Source organism: Dermacentor andersoni, chromosome 8 (assembly GCF_023375885.2).
Source record: "Dermacentor andersoni chromosome 8, qqDerAnde1_hic_scaffold, whole genome shotgun sequence".
Classification (NCBI taxonomy): Eukaryota; Metazoa; Arthropoda; class Arachnida; order Ixodida; family Ixodidae; genus Dermacentor; species Dermacentor andersoni.
The window spans coordinates 51,191,777-51,208,443 of NC_092821.1; the positions used below are offsets into that span (position 1 = coordinate 51,191,777).

The 16,667-nt window shown below is 43.6% G+C and overlaps 1 long non-coding RNA gene and 1 other non-coding gene across 2 annotated transcripts; one reads left to right on the forward strand and one right to left on the reverse strand.

The window, feature by feature from the left end:
- The first annotated feature begins 891 nt into the window (after nt 1–891).
- Nucleotides 892–11,459, forward strand: LOC140219792 (uncharacterized). The gene is made up of 2 exons (XR_011895973.1): nt 892–3,413; nt 10,041–11,459. It is a non-coding gene; the product is annotated as an uncharacterized lncRNA (long non-coding RNA).
- On the reverse strand, nt 8,883–8,957 carry TRNAS-GGA (transfer RNA serine (anticodon GGA)). The gene has a single exon. It is a non-coding gene; the product is annotated as a tRNA-Ser (tRNA).
- Nucleotides 11,460–16,667: the final 5,208 nt, after the last annotated feature.

Below are 16,667 nucleotides of genomic sequence, written 5' to 3' on the forward strand. Positions count from 1 at the left end.
TTTCCCTTCCGCCAGCCACCATAGTTCCGCTTTCGCGCTGCTGTCGGCTCTGTCTTGGCTCTGTTTCTGGCCGTGCGTTTGCGTTTTGTGCAGAAGAGCCGTAGCGCCATCTGCGGGCACCGTTTTATTCACCGACGGCGCAACGTCATAGAGTTTCTCACTACATTACCTAGAGGGAAATCTGGCGCTGCTGCGCTGTGGTATGCGCTGTGGTAGAGAAAATAACTAAGCGCACAGCCACAGGGCTAGACGAGGTTCCCGTTAGGCTGATAAATGAACTAGGACCAAAAAGTAAGGAAGCTCTGGTGAAAGCAGAGGAAAAAACTTTAAAAGATAGACGAATACCAGACAGTTGGCGACAAAGTAGAATGAATTTAATTTATAAAGGTAAGGGGGAGAAAGACAGAATTCACTCGTATAGACCATTGACCATTACATCGGTAATATACGGGCTAGCAATGCAGGCAATCAAATTAAAGCTTCAAGCATGGACAGAGAATAATGGCATTTTCGGAGAGCTTCAGAATGGCTTCAGAATTGGCAGGCGTTTGGACGATAACTTGTTTGTTCTTACTCAGTGTATTGAAATATCAAAAGCAGAAAGCAGACCGTTGTATGTGGCCTTTTTAGACATTACAGGAGCCTACGACAACGTAGACCGCAACATTTTGTGGGATATTCTGGAAGGGGAAGGCTTAGGTAACGATTGTATACAGCTTTTGAGAGAGATTTACCTAGAAAATACCGTTTGGGTTGAATGGGAAGGGATGAGGAGCGCGGAGAAAGTTCATATCAACAAGGGACTGAGGCAGGGGTGCCCTTTATCCCCGCTGCTGTTTATGATGTACATGGTGAGGATGGAGAGGGCGCTAGAAGGAAGTAATATCGGGTTTAATCTCTCATACAAACAGGCAGGTACAGTAATAGAGCAGCAACTCCAAGGTTTATTTTATGCGGACGACATTGTGTTGCTCGCTAACAAGCAGAGCGATTTGCAACGTCTGGCTAATATCTGTGGACAGGAAGGCAACAATTTAGGTTTGAAATTTAGTGTTAGAAAATCAGGTGTTATGGTATTCAATGAAAACAGTGAACAGACAGTGGAGATACAGGGCCAACAAATACCTCGGGTAACAGAATATAAATACCTTGGTATATGGATAAACGAAGGCAATGGATATATGGAAACACAGGAAAAAACCATAACAGTCAAGGGGAAGAGAAATGCAGCCATAATGAAGCACAGAGCGCTATGGGGATACAATAGGTACGAGGTCCTCCGAGGTATGTGGAAAGGGGTAATGGTTCCAGGACTTACTTTTGGAAATGCGGTTGTTTGCTTTAAATCAGGGGTACAATCAGGACTCGACGGGAACCAAAGGTCAGTGGGTCGCCTCGCATTGGGCGCTCACGGGAAGACTACAAATGAAGCTGTGCAAGGGGATATGGGCCGGACTAGTTTTGAAGTGAGGGAAGCTTGCAGTAAAATTGAGTATGAAGAACGGCTGAGGAATATGGAAGAAAGTGAATGGGCTGGGAGAGTGTTCAGGTATCTGTACAGGCAAAACATTGATTCACAGTGGAGGAAAAGAACTAGGAAGCTTACCAGCAAGTATGCGGCCTGTGGGGTGGGCAACACAGCAACAAGGAAGGTCAAGCGGAAAGTCAGAGAGGCTGAATTAATCTCATGGGTGGCGGCAATGGAAAAGAAACCTGCCATGAGTAACTACTTAAGAGGAAAAAACGAAATCAGGAAAGAAACCATTTATGATAACTCAAAGGGAAGCTCATTACTTTTCGAAGCGAGATCGAGATGCCTTAGAACACGCACCTATAAAGCGAGATATAAGAAGGAAGAAGAAGCATGTGCTTGCTGCGGTAAAGCTAGAGAAACGACGGAGCATATTTTATTAGAATGTGAAGACGTCTACCCAGCGGTCGATTTAGGCACCACTGGCCTCCTTGAAGCCCTTGGGTTCAGCGGGAGCAGTGGTAAAGCAAACAGGTCCGCAATAGACATTAGTAAGAGGCGATTGGAGGATTGGTGGAAGAAAAGTAGGGAAACGACAAAAGACGGAGACGTACAAAAGTACAATTCGCAATAGAGGATCAGAAAGTTTGGACGTGGTAGTTCATAGTGTTTTTTTTTTTTTTCATTGGTTAACCAAGGTAGGATATTAGGCAGCATAGTAGCAAGAGCTTGGTGGCGCAACCCACCGCCCCGTTCCAAAGGGGACGCTCATAACATCCATCCACCCATCCATGCATGGGAATGCCGGTATATTGTGGATTCGGATTGGCATGGTTCTCGTAGAGACAGGACACCTTGAAGACGCGCTTGGCAACTACCGTTCCGTCTGTCGCAACGATTCATTTTCTACTAGAACAGCACGTGAAAAGCTGTTTTAGCTTTTTTATTACGCGAAAACATGTTTTGTTTAACCATGAGAACTTGTTATTGTGTGTACGACTACATGTTACGTAAAAAGTATCAGTGGGCCGCTAAACTTATGCATTCACGCTAATATATGCGTGAATGGAAACATTTTATGAAGATTTTACTTTGAAAACACGTTATTTGCGTAGCCATATACACGTTTTAGACGAAGCCTCTTACAACACCAGCCAACACGAGCCTCGCAGACACATATACCGTCATTCCCATGACGGCACTATGGTGTCATAACGGCACGGTGCCCCCTTAAGTACAGTGTACTAGAATAGGATACTCTAGTACACTGTACCTTAAGAAACTCCCATAGACGGTGGCGCCAGATTACCCTCTAGGTGTTATAGTGAGAAACTCTATGCGCAACGTCACTATGAGACGATGATGTCACCAGGTCACCACTCCTCGATCTGAGGGCGGGCGATTTGAACTGCGCTAGAGGTACGCGGACGCTTCAGAACGCATTTTCTCTTAAATAAATCCCCTCTTCTCACGAAAAAAAGTGTTTACAGGTTTCTGGGATGGTATTTCAATAGTCCACGTTGACTTAATATTAAGCTTTAGTGTCCCTTTAAGCAGTGTAGTAGCAAGAACTTAGTGGCGCAACCCACCACCCCGTTCCAAAGGGGACGCGCTTTACATCCGTCCACTGTTCCGGAACAGGAAACAACGTTTTCAATACAAGTTCAGAACGTTTGGCACAAGACCTGGTGGCGCAACGCACTGCCCCTCTTCAAAAAGAACGCTTATAGCATCTATCCACGTAGCCAAAATGCTTTTTTTTTTTTTTATAGAGCACAATTTAATATGGCCGTTTTCCGCCAGTGGTATACGCTGATACGCGCCGTGCTCGCTCTGCTGGTGTTGCGGCATGCCTCATTGCGATGACTGTCACGTAGCTGGTGCGTTCTAATTGCCAGGAGACCAAAGAGCCTCTACTGACGCCCATACAAACAAGCCACAAGTGAGTGAACAGAACATGCGACTTTATTGGCAGAAGACAAGCAGTGCACTTTCTCGTACAAGAGCAGAAATAAAATTTGCATGTCGAGATACGTTGGAATCACTAACGCGAGCTCGTAAACGGCTCACCTCCGTCGTCGCACATGGCGGTCTGGTAACGAGAGACAACCAGCAGTGCAAGCAGATTTAACAGTGTCCCACCTGTTTGCACCGACAGTCGCCGTCGAAGATGAGCAACTTACATTGCGAAGCAATCGGGTGACGCAGGCATCTGCTGCCGCAGCCAACACAGCCACATGGACTACCTGACATTTTGCGTTATCTCCTTTCCAACTTTCACGTTTCTTTCGGGGGCCGCTAATGTGTCGCTCACACTTGGTGCTCTATTTTGTCTCAGTATGAAAATGGTCGGTGTCGTAGGCATCGCCTTCGGCAGCCACTTTTTCGGGCCTTTCCACCCATGTGGCTATCAACTTCATACACGTCGGACCATGTAAGCACGTATGCTGGTCACCGTTCATGCCAAATCGCAACGAGAAAGGCCACAATTATCAGCGGGATAGAACGGGACGGGGAGCACCAAACAGGGTGCGTGTAAATTTGGTTTCCAAGTCGCTGTGCGGACAGCAGGAGCAAATGCTTACCTCGAGAGACTGTTTCCCAATGCAACTGACCAGGCCATCACATCCAAGAAACGTAACACAGCGACCACGACCAAGTGGGGCAGCGAAATCAGATTCTGCAATCAATCACTTCAGTGGAGCTTGCGTAAAGACCCAGGCTGTCGAGCAAGAGCAATCCTCAACGAGACTAGGAATGAAATATAGGAATGAGATCTGCTCAGCGAGCACTGAAGGCCAAAAACATTAAGAAAAGTCAAATGCTACATAGCACATAGTGCATAGGTTAATGCAAGACACATGCCGATGCCACGTCAGCTGTTTCAGGAGAGGAATTGCACATGGCAACGTGCACTAGAAAATGCTGCTACAGATATGTTATGCTACTGCGCAGTGACTAGTATTAAGCATGAGCGAAAAATCGGGTGACCTTTATGTTTGGATGAGGAAAAAGAATGATCTTTAACAAGAATGGGTAATGAAAATATACTTGGCACAAATGGAATTTGACATGGCCAGGAAGCTGATCAAGGAAGTGCAAACTGGCAGAACTTTTTCGGCCAGCGTCGTCCGTGCTTGTTCAAAGGTTGCATGTGCATCTGAACACGAAGAATTTCTAGAAAGCATTTGTTGAGGTACCTGGACAACTCGGCCAATACCCGTGCTGGTTGAGTGATGGCTGAAGCTCTTTTCAGTATTGACACAGTTCACCGTGGACTTGATATCTCATCCAAATACTTCTGCATCTGCTTCTTTCTTTGTGGTGTAAAAGCCTTGCAAATTTGGCTCCAGCTCTGCCTGTTGGTGTAGATGGGGGCTCTTGTGATGACCAAGATGTGCTTGTTGCAGGTTGTGTTGGGGCGGAACAATAACACATGATATACAGCATAGATTAGCCAAACTAAAGTAGTGTTTTTTTTTATGGTTGGAGCTATTATGCTGAACCGTAAATAGGAACAAATTTCATATCACCTGCTACAAACAAATGACATGTATCTCAAGACTAGCTAGCCAATATAGCATATATCAAGCATATTAATTTCTGAACCTAGTGTTGTTTACTTTGCAGTAGCAGCCAAAGTCCACACAATGGCCTTGTTGTAGTAGGCAGTAGCTTCTCTTTAGTGCGTGGAGTGTGTTGCTTTACACTGGTACCGCCCTCTTTAGTGCATGTCTCAAACAAATTTTAACTGCATCAGAAATTGAAAAAGCATAATTTTGCAATATGAAATGCAAAAAGTTGTGACATATCTACCGTGATGGTTTGTGACACATGCAAATGCACGCTGTTTGTTTAGGGTGCTTAAGCAGCATGTTCTACTGTACATAAAATTGATCTCTGCCTAACTGCAATGAATGTCAACAGCTTAAGTATTATTAATATCACAAATGAGAACATTTGTGTGATTTGTGCATAGCTTAGATACTAGAAGAGATATACTGCTGGTTTCACAAGCAAATGCATGAAAGACATGAAGCTATTAGAACTGATGCATTCTTTTTCTACACGAACATGATGCACCACTTCACTACTGCAAAAATAAATGCCCCGAGGTAAACCAAACTGAAAAGCAAGAAAATTTGGAACCACCGAGTACGAAATATTGATGAATTATCATGCATGCAGCTGCTTAATACATTACATTCGGTACTTTTGCTACACTTTACCAAAGGATTACTCGGTTTTGGGGGCAAAAGAAGTTGCTGGCGGGCTCGAAAAAAAATACATGTATATTGATAAGCCTACTTTGTTGCCCATGGCCACGGCAACGATAAGATGAAAAATCTGATGCACATTTCGATATCGCTCTCTTTTTCCTTCCTGGTTGTGTGTGTGTAACTACGGCCTTGCAACTAAAGGTTTATTTTGGAAACGGCAACAGAAGGTCCTGCCTACCCATATTTAATGCAGGATCTAGTTTGTTAACTTGTCTCCATCTGTAACTTAACGAGATGAATATTATATAATGATTCAAGAAGCCAAGTTAAACGACTTACCGGTATTGCAGTCATCAGTCGCAGTAGAATCTGACTGCCGTTTCGATGCAGACGTGTTCTGCGTGGCTCGCGACTGAAACCTAGCTTTTGGGCTTACATCTCTGCTTGAAACACGTCACTTCACTCCAAGGTAAATAATACGAGGTATAGAAGTGCAATAAACTGGTTTTAGCACAAAACAAGCAACCAGCTTAAGTGTACGAACCAAGGAATCCGTGCCTGCCATGCACGTGAACTTACTGGTAAAATTTTAAATCCAGGCCAGAGGTCACGTGGAAGGTCGATGATGCTGAACGCTATTTCGAGTTTATAATGGCAAAAAAGAACGAAGTTACTAACTAATAAAGAGTACAATGCATAATTAGGAGTGATAGTTTTGTTCTCTTTGTAACATAATAAAAATACTTTGATAAGTGTGGGAGAAAGCCTGTAGGTTAAAATTACGCTTATTGCGGCGCCTCAAGCGGGAGGTATTAGGCTCAAGCAGGCAGACTTCAAATGGCTATACTATGCTTGTTTTATTAGCAGCGTCACGCGGTCAATTTCTTTCACTCTCTATGGCCTGTGTGCTACCCCTAGCATTCCTCGCCGGAGGAAACATGGAGGAGTGTTCATGAAACCCAATGGCGCCTTAAGTGAAGGAAGGTCCGTCGTCTCGACTTGGCTAAGCTGAGAAGGCTTGAGTGAAGGCATGTTTAAGAATATAGGAGTCCGTCTCGTACAACATGGGAAAGTGACAGGAAGTGCTACAATAGTCTTGTTCGATCATGTTTGGATTACGGTGCCATGACATATCACTCTGCCACACCAAGCATGTTAAAGGCGCTGGATCTCATCCACCATCTGGGTATGTGCCTGGCCACGGGCTCCTTCAGAACAAGCCCTCTTTAGAGTCTATACATCGAATGAAATGAGCGATCCCTTCACCTTCAAAGAACATTTAGCAGTTTCAAACATTTCTTCAAAGTGCACTCTAGCCCTCGACATCCTTGCTGCACGTGCATTGATGATATGGCGTGCTGCGCTATTCCGTAATCAAGCCTCATTGAGAGAGCCTTCTTCAATGTGGGTCAGAAAACTTGGTGATCCTTTGTAGAAGCGCGCTCCTCACTTACACATTTGCATGCACTTCCAAGAATTTCAAGCGAAGTATTCATGTCCTGAATTCTGTACTGATGCATCAAAGTCGCATGTTGGTGTTTCTTATGCTGCAGTGGGTCCGTCCTTGCAATCTGACGTTCTGCACCCAGAAACAAGCATATTCACGGCTGACGCCTATGCTCTGTTGATGGCTCCCAAACACATCAAGGCAATAAAATTACAAAGGACAATTCATCAATTCATTAAACGTCATTCAAGCTTTGATGTCTCTACAAAAGAACAAAAATCCTGTATTTACTGATCTATATTGAATTTCGAACATTATGTATGCATCTCATCAACACATTATTATTTGCTGGGTGTCTGGCCATAGAGGCATTCGGGGGAATATGCTTGTTGACCGTATTGCCACATCAGTAACAACAAATCCTAGCAATTCTTCAGTAGCTGTTCCTGCCATAGATTTGAAGCCCTTCATACACAAAATGAGGTCATATTGGCCGCATATGTGGGACAATGGAACTCTTAATAAATTCCACATTATCAAGCCACAGTTAGCATTTTGGCCTTCCACAACAAAAACTCGACAAACTGATGTCCTGTTCTGTCAACTCAGGATAGACCATACATACAGCACACACAATTATTTGCTAACTGGTGGTTATCCTCCAAAGCGGGGTAGTTGGGGTGAGATGCTGACAGTCGTCCATGTTTTAATGGAATGTCAGGAAGCAGAACCTCAGTGTAAAAAGTACTTTCCTTTAGCCTACGAACATCAAATTCCTCTTCACCCAGCAATGTTCCTTGGTTCACACCCAATTTTTGACACTAAATCACCTTTAAGGTTTTTACGTGATGTTAGCACATTGCAGGTCATTAGCCCTGCAGATCACACCACAGCCTCTCACTAGAGGCTGCTGCTGTGACAGTACCGTTTAGTATAGCACTTGCCCTTATGCCCTTGTGTTTAAGGGCGGTAGTTAGGCAGTAGTGCTATTGGCACTCACCTTTTAGTGAATCACCCTCCATAGCTTATATTTTATTCCTTTAGCACACCTTCCACGTGATCACCATAGTAATAAGTAGCATACTTTATGCTATCTACAGGGACTGTGTTCAGGCCACTGTACAGCCATGCTACAAATACTCTTTGTTATCGACCACACCGTCTGTACATACCATCTCTTGGAGCTCTTTGGCCAACATTGGCCCTTGCACTATAAAGCCCCATACGTCATCATCATCAGTGGTTGAGCCATTGCCTGTTGTTTGGACTTTTTAGGTTTTTTGGTGGAGGCAACTTGCCAGTTGAGCCTCTTGTACACGGCACCTTTCAACAGACCTTACTGGGGCAAAGCTGCAGTCACCTTTCCCTGTCACCTTCTGCATGCTACTGCTCTTTAAAGTGGTGCTTTTGTTTCCACTTTCCCCTACTTGGGTGTTGGCTGTTGTATTGCATGATTGCCCAGTACTGAACATAGTCCCAACAAGCACCAGAGACAGAGATGGGGCAAACCAAGGCGGCCTGGGGTGGCAGGTGATGTGCATGAGTGCCTATGTACGTTCTAACACAAGAATGCTGTTGTCATGTTGTTATTCTGTCCTTGTCGTTTCATTGCCTTCATTTCATTCTGATCATTCTTTTATCCTGAATAAAGGGAAAATCAGACATCCACCCGTTCGTAGCAAATGCTACAAAGGAAACCCATACGGGTTCCTCGAAAGAAAAGCCTCATAGTTGAAGAAAAATTCGTCCTGGTCCGGGACTCGAACCCGGGACCACCGCCTTTCCGGGGCAGCCGCTCTACCATCTGAGCTAACCAGGCGGCTAGCAGATGGCAGGGCGAAGTCGAATTTGTCGACAACACACGAGGCAAAGGCAAGGTTTGACGTAGTAGTTCTGCGGAAACCCGCAAGGTGGAGAGAAGTAATGAATAAAGGGAAAATCCCTTTATTCATTACTTCTCTCCACCTTGCGGGTTTCCGCAGAACTACTACGTCAAACCTTGCCTTTGCCTCGTGTGTTGTCGACAAATTCGACTTCGCCCTGCCATCTGCTAGCCGCCTGGTTAGCTCAGATGGTAGAGCGGCTGCTCCGGAAAGGCGGTGGTCCCGGGTTCGAGTCCCGGACCAGGACGAATTTTTCTTCAACTATGAGGCTTTTCTTTCGAGGAACCCGTATGGGTTTCCTTTGTAGCATTTGCTACGAACGGGTGGATGTCTGATTTTCCCTTTATTCATTACTTCTCTCCACCTTGCGGGTTTCCGCAGAACTACTACGTCAAACCTTGCCTTTGCCTCGTGTGTTGTCGACAAATTCGACTTCGCCCTGCCATCTGCTAGCCGCCTGGTTAGCTCAGATGGTAGAGCGGCTGCCCCGGAAAGGCGGTGGTCCCGGGTTCGAGTCCCGGACCAGGACGAATTTTTCTTCAACTATGAGGCTTTTCTTTCGAGGAACCCGTATGGGTTTCCTTTGTAGCATTTGCTACGAACGGGTGGATGTCTGATTTTCCCTTTATTCATTACTTCTCTCCACCTTGCGGGTTTCCGCAGAACTACTACGTCAATTCTTTTATCCTCAGGCCATTCTTACTTTTTAATCTGTCTACACTGTCATTGTCACTGCATTGTCGTTTCGTCGTCATGCCATCATCGTTCCATTCTCGTGACTTCAACGCCATTGTACTTTTGTCATTTTTGTGTCGTCGTCATGCACTTGTGGTCACAATAGTTGTGGTCATTCCAGCATCATCATTCTGTCATAGCCATTCCTGCTTCATCATCCTGTTGTCGTGCAGTTGTTATTCTAGCATCGGCGTTCCATTGTCATCATTTCCAGAATCATTCTAGTGTTGTCATCCTATTGTCATCCACCCTATAGCTTTGCATTCCTCTTCATTTACTTACAGCAACTACTGTGAGTAGTGTCAAGGGGCAGCTCAAGCTCGCATCAGCAGTTTCCACAGCCTCCACGCTGGATCCTCATATATGATGACTGGTAAAAAACGGGTACCTTAATTGATAGGCAGCGATTTAAATAGAAGAGTTCCCATGGAACAGCAAAGGCAATTGTACTCCTTGCTTTACTGCATGGACCCTCAAGTGACGGTCGTATCGTTGTCAACACCACTCAGAGACGCCAGTCTTCAGAACTTGTCAGCTGTAAAAAGGCCTTCAGTTATCTCTTCATTCATTCATCATCATTTATTCATCATTTATTGTCCCTTAAGGACCCCTTTCAGGGTATTACATAAGGGGGTAAACAAGCTTGATGCAATTCGTAAACAAGCTTGATGAATCATTGCACATCCACCACTGCATTCAAGAGCCCTTTATACTGTCAAACTATTTTTCCCTGCACTGTATACAATGGGGGGGGGGGGGTCATATGCAGCAACTATGATTCATTGGAAGTTCAAGAAAAGACTCATGCGAATGCATATGATGTAATGTATGACACGGTTTCAGAAAATGAGCTTGTTACAGGCAGAATCACTGTTCATGTATACATATTTAATCAATTTAATGTGCACTCAGTTTTCGTGGGTTTAGAGTAAGAAAATAAATGTGCACCTGAATGTAACATGCCCCAATTTATAAAAGATAAATACAGAATCTTCTACCTAGATGGCCATTTTTGCACTGTTCCTGTGCTGATGTTTCTGCACCTGCATGATGCTGCCACCTAGCATCTGGCTCACTGTTCAGAACATGCCTGCCAATGTACAGGCTACTACTGGTTCCAGCTTTCGCTTGCTTGTTACACATTCGCAGTTTTCATTTGGCTGACCCTCACATTTGTTCTGCATGATGGAATGCCAACCTTGTGACAATGATCTAGCTGCAATGGTATTTAATCAGGAGTTGATTTTGTTTGTCACAAGTGAAATTATAGTGAAATATGTGGTGAAAAAGGCAGAGACGAAAGATTTTGCGACGGTGTGCTAGTGAAGCCAGGACAAGATTCGATTTCACGTTACTTACATTGGCAGTTCTGTTATAGTTAGGATGATGCAGACAGATGTGCTCTGTACTATTTGTAAATAATGTTTTAACAATTCGTGACTAGGGCCACTGTGACTGGATGACTAAATGACTGGTGGTGTTGTTGTGTTTTGAGGAAGTTAATGCTCTGTAAAGCAAATGCTTAAGTGTTAAAGGCACTTGTGAAAAGTTTCGGCAAACTTATCCCAATATTGGTTTTACGTTATCAGTAATGTGGGCGTCCCAGGCAAGGTCATTTGTTATGTGACCGGAGAGGTATTTATATGAATTCACTGCTTCTTATGGCATGTTATGCAGCTCATAAATTTCTAACTCGTGGCTGAGATCTTGTTACGTGCATGAATTTACATTTGTTAATATTCGGTTCCATACACCATTTTTCACACCAGTTTACTATTGCGTTCAGGTTCAGTCGAACATAATTTGTGCTTAGGGTGAGATATTTCGTGTAAAATTACGCGGTCATCCGTGAAAAAGTGTACTTAAGAAGAGATGAAGTTAGGCACGTTGTTAATATAGGTGAGAAAGAGTAGGGGGCCAAGCTAGAACCCTATGGTTCACCAGGGTTCACAGGAGTTGGGAGTCCATGTTGTTAGAAAAAAGGAATTGGGAACTGTTTAATAGAAAGCATTCAAGCCAGGTAAGAAGTTTTGAATTGAGGCTAAGTAAACCTAATTTGATAAGTAATGACTTATTGTACACTTTGTCAAAACGCCTTCTAAAAGCCTAAAAAGAAAGGCAGTCTACCAAAGAACCATGATGGAGGATGATGTTCAGCTTATGTGTGAACATTATGAGCCGAGTTTCACAGACATCAGTTTTCCAAAAGCGACGTTATGAGTGTCTTAAAAATGAGCTCGAGTAAAGAAACCTGACCAGATTTGAAAACAGAATATGTTCCAGTAGCTTGCATGGGGTGCTAGTGAGTGAAATGGGCCAATAATTAAGTGAACTGTCTTTGATGCCTGCTTTATGAAGTGGTATCACCTTGGCCCATTCTTCCGATCTTCCAATCGTCGGGGAGAGAAACATCGCCCAGTGACTGCTGAAATATTTTTCAGTATAATAGAAGAATAAAAACTGGTGCTTTTTAAAAATTTGGGAATAACTGAGTTGCAACCAGTGGATAAACAAACTGACAGGGCAAGTAGGACTGAGCTTGTTTGTAAAGTCATTAACTGTATAGACAAGGTTCAGTTAGTTTGAACCATACAAACATTAAAATTAGTAAGGAAAATTTCCATGAATGTGCAAAGTTCATTGTTAATAGCTGTGAAATTTCTTGAAAAATGTTCACAAAATATTCACAAATGGTTTGAAGTTGATTCTTAACTTTTTGCTTCGATAGCGCAATGTCAAAGACAATAGTCAGTCAAGCCAAGTAAATAATTTATACTTGAAACAAGATCCGGGCATGATGTTAGAACTGGTCAAAGGTATTTGCAAGAGACTTCATTGTTCTCGTAGGTTACGTAATTAGTCGGGAAAAGGAAAAAGGGGAACACAGTTCTAAAATTACATTTGCTATCGTGGACAAGAGATTCATAATGGGTGATTCACGATTACGGTTAATATTAGGAATGTTAAAATCGCCTAGCAAAAACACTGGTAATCTGATGCAGCGGGATATTTTTTGTTGGTTAAGTCCATCTAAAGCCTACATCTTCTATAGTTCGCTGGACATGTCAATGCTTTGCAACTGGAAATCTTTTAAAATGGCTAAGAGTTCGTAACCTCCCTGTCACATTGTGTGATCTCGTCAATAAGTTTAGTTACGGGTGCGGATAGGAAAAGTTTCTAGTCCCATATTTGCAAATGCAGCCATGTTTCTGTTGGGAATGATAATACTGGGGTTAGGAATATCAATGGTAGAGCTTAGAAAATCACGCTTGTTAATCACACTCTGTATGTTGCAGATAAACAGATATGTGGGACATGTAACACAACACCCCTCCGGTGCCACTGATACAATGCCTGCAGACATACCTAACTGACGTATATGAGGGCCTTCATTTCAGATGTGCCCGTTTGCCTTACCTACGGATAAGCCATACATGTAGTATTTCTTGTTCATGACAATTGTGCTGTATCAGAGCTGAAAGGGTACAGGCTTGGGCTGGCTTTTGGTGATTTCGAGTAACCTTATATGGGTGTGATGCATAGCGAGCAAGAAATTCTTACTTCCATCAAAATTTTTGCTTCTAGTTTTGTGTGATCACTTAGTATTCTTTTTTCATTTTATAACTGGAAAATTTTACAGTGATGGGAAGGCATTTTTTCTGTGTATATAGGCTCAAGCGATGAGTACACCGATTTCATTTTCTTGTAGGCTTTCTGGTAGGTTTCCTAGTATTTCTTATGCACAGTTCAGATCCTTCCCAGGATTTGCACGTGTCGGGAATAACACGAAAAAGATGATCGCACCTTTATCTTTCTTCTAGTTCAGCTAGTGATTCTAAGACATTGTTCTGGATGGATAGGTTATCTACTGATGTTTGAACGCTAGCTACATCATCATCATCAGCCTGGTTACGCCCACTGCAGGGCAAAGGCCTCTCCCATACTTCTCCAACCACCCCGGTCATGTACTAATTGTGGCCATGTCCCTGCAAACTTCTTAATCTCATCCGCCCACCTAACCTTCTGCCGCCCCTGCTACTCTTCCCGTCCCTTGGAATCCAGTCCGTAACCTTTAATCACCATCGGTTATCTTCCCTCCTCATTACATGACCTGCCCATGGCCATTTCTTTTTCTTGATTTCAACGAAGATGTCATTAACTCCCGTTTGTTCCCTCCCCCAATCTGCTCTTTTCTTATCCCTTAATGTTACACCTATCATTCTTCTTTCCATAGCTCATTGCGTCGTCCTCAATTTAAGTAGAACCCTTTTCGTAAGCCTCCAGGTTTCGGCCCCGTACGTGAGTACTGGTAAGACGCAACTGTTATACACTTTTCTCTTGAGGGATAATGGCAACCTGCTGTTCATGATCTGAGAATGCCTGCCAAATGCACCCCAGCCCATTCTTATTCTTCTGATTATTTCAGTCTCATGATCCGGATCCGCGGTCACTACCTGTCCTAAGTAGATGTATTCCCTTACCACTTCCAGTGCCTCACTACCTATCGTAAACTGCTGTTCTCTTCCGAGACTGTTAAACATTACTTTAGTTTTCTGAAGATCAATTTTTAGACCCACCCTTCGGCTTTGCCTCCCCAGGTCAGTGAGCATACATTGCAGTTGGTCCCCTGAGTTACTAAGCAAGGCAATATCATCAGCGAATCGCAAGTTACTAAGGTATTCTCCATTAACTCTTATCCCCAATTCTTCCCAATCCAGGTCTCTGAATACCTCCTGTAAACACGCTGTGAATAGCATTGGAGATATCGTATCTCCCTGTCTGACGCCTTTCTTTATTGGGATTTTGTTGCTTTCTGTATGGAGGACTACGGTGGCTGTGGAGCCGCTATAGATATCTTTCAGTATTTTTACATACGGCTCGTCTACACCCTGCTTCCGTAATGCCTCCATGACTGCTGAGGTTATGACTGAATCAAACACTTTCTCGTAATCAATGAAAGCTGTATATAAAGGTTGGTTATATTCCGCACATTTTTCTATCACCTGATTGATCGTGTGAATAGGGTCTATTGTTGAGTAGCCTTTACGGAATCCTGCCTGGTTCTTTGGTTGACGGAAGTCTAAGGTGTTCCTGATTCTATTTGCAATTACCTTAGTAAATACTTCGTAGGCAGCAGACAATAAGCTTATTGGTCTATAATTTTTCAAGTCTTTGGCGTCCCTTTTCTTATGGATTAGGATTATGTTAGCGTTTTTCCAAGATTCCGGTACGCTCGAAGTCATGAGGCATTGCGTATACAGGGTGGCCAGTTTCTCTAGAACAATCTGCCCACCATCCTTCAACAAATCTGCTGTTACCTGATCCTCCCCAGCTGCCTTCCCCCTTTGCATAGCTCCCAAGGCTTTCCTTACTTCTTCTGGCGTTACCTGTGGGATTTCGAATTCCTCTAGACTATTCTCTCTTCCATTATGACACTTATTTCCAGATAATGCCTGTAGCATTGCTTCCACCTGATATTTATCCATATAATTGTGTTGCCTTGCGACTCTGAGGGCTTATTTAGATGTTTATTCTCCTCAGTGGTTTCGGGATAAAGTGAAATATTTCACAATGTAACTTTTTCTCCAGATGCTTCTAATAATCTGCTGTTCTTTAACTTTAAGGTACCCTAAATTAAGAACACCTGCTGTAACGCCGTGTTGTCCTCGAGATTAAAAAAAAATGTTGCCCACCATGGTTGCTTGTTTCACTGTAAGCATGAGGTTGCAGGTTCAAGTCTCGGCCACACTTCACTGGAGGTGAAATGAAGAAAGGCTTCTGGACTCGTGCATTATGTACAAGGTACAGAGCTCCAGGTAGCCAAAATTGATCTGGAGTTTCCCACTACAGCATGCCTCGTAATTATATCATTGTTTAAGCATGTGAAACCCCACAATTGAAATAATCCTAGTCCTCCTCTTTTTGCTGTGAAATGTACGAAGACATTATGGTAGCATGCGGAACTTAATTGAAACATACTGCGTGACATTTCAGAAGGTACGTTATGTACAGCCTTTGATAAAGAAATGAAGGCAATAGGAGTACACATGGGGTTTCGTGCTTGAGAAGATCTTGGTGCTGAAAAGCTTGAAGCTTTGAAGGGCCAGCACTTAGCCGCTCTGATGCTTCGAGTGATGCCTACACATCAAGAGGCGAACAAGGCATTTCATATTCAGGTACCACCAATAAGATAGTGACTTCCTTTTGATGAATACAGTTCGTCTAGTATTGTGCCTTGCAGCCAGCGTGAGAAGTTAATTCTTCGCCATAATTTTGTTTTGTACTTTCTGTGCCTACATGTGTTGCACTTTTCGATCAAGTATGTTGTTTACTCATTCCCACTATGTAGCACTTGAGGAACTTGTGACTGATTTTGTTAGTGGTTGTTCCTTTGTGGATTTTTCTTCATCTGTGAAGTTGGGGCATTCGGTACTTCTGTGGGCATGATAAGGTTTGTTTTCATCTCGCATTTTTAATGCCTGCCGGATCTTACACATAAAGCATGTACATAAAACTCCTTGCAAGACTTTTTTCTTATTACTATGTTTGAGCCTTATCATTGTCTTTTTGCATGTAAGCATTTTCAGAATGCAGCTCTTATGCACCCATTCCTGCGTTGAGCATCGGCGAAACCGGGCGGATGAGCACAGTGAAAGATGAAAGAGAGGATGCGGAGTACAGCAGGTGATGAAATACTGCGAGAGCGAGGTGCAAAGGGGAGGAAGAGGGTGCAGCGGAAGCATGAGGAGGATAGCGGAAGCCACCTTGAAGCACCACCACATGGCATGTCTGCACATCCACGACTGGCAGCATCGACCGTGCGGAGGAAAGAAAAAGAAAAAAACCATAAAGCTGGCTTTCACCATAGCATTCGCCGCAGGCATTTTTCACTAAAGATTACGGTGGCATAA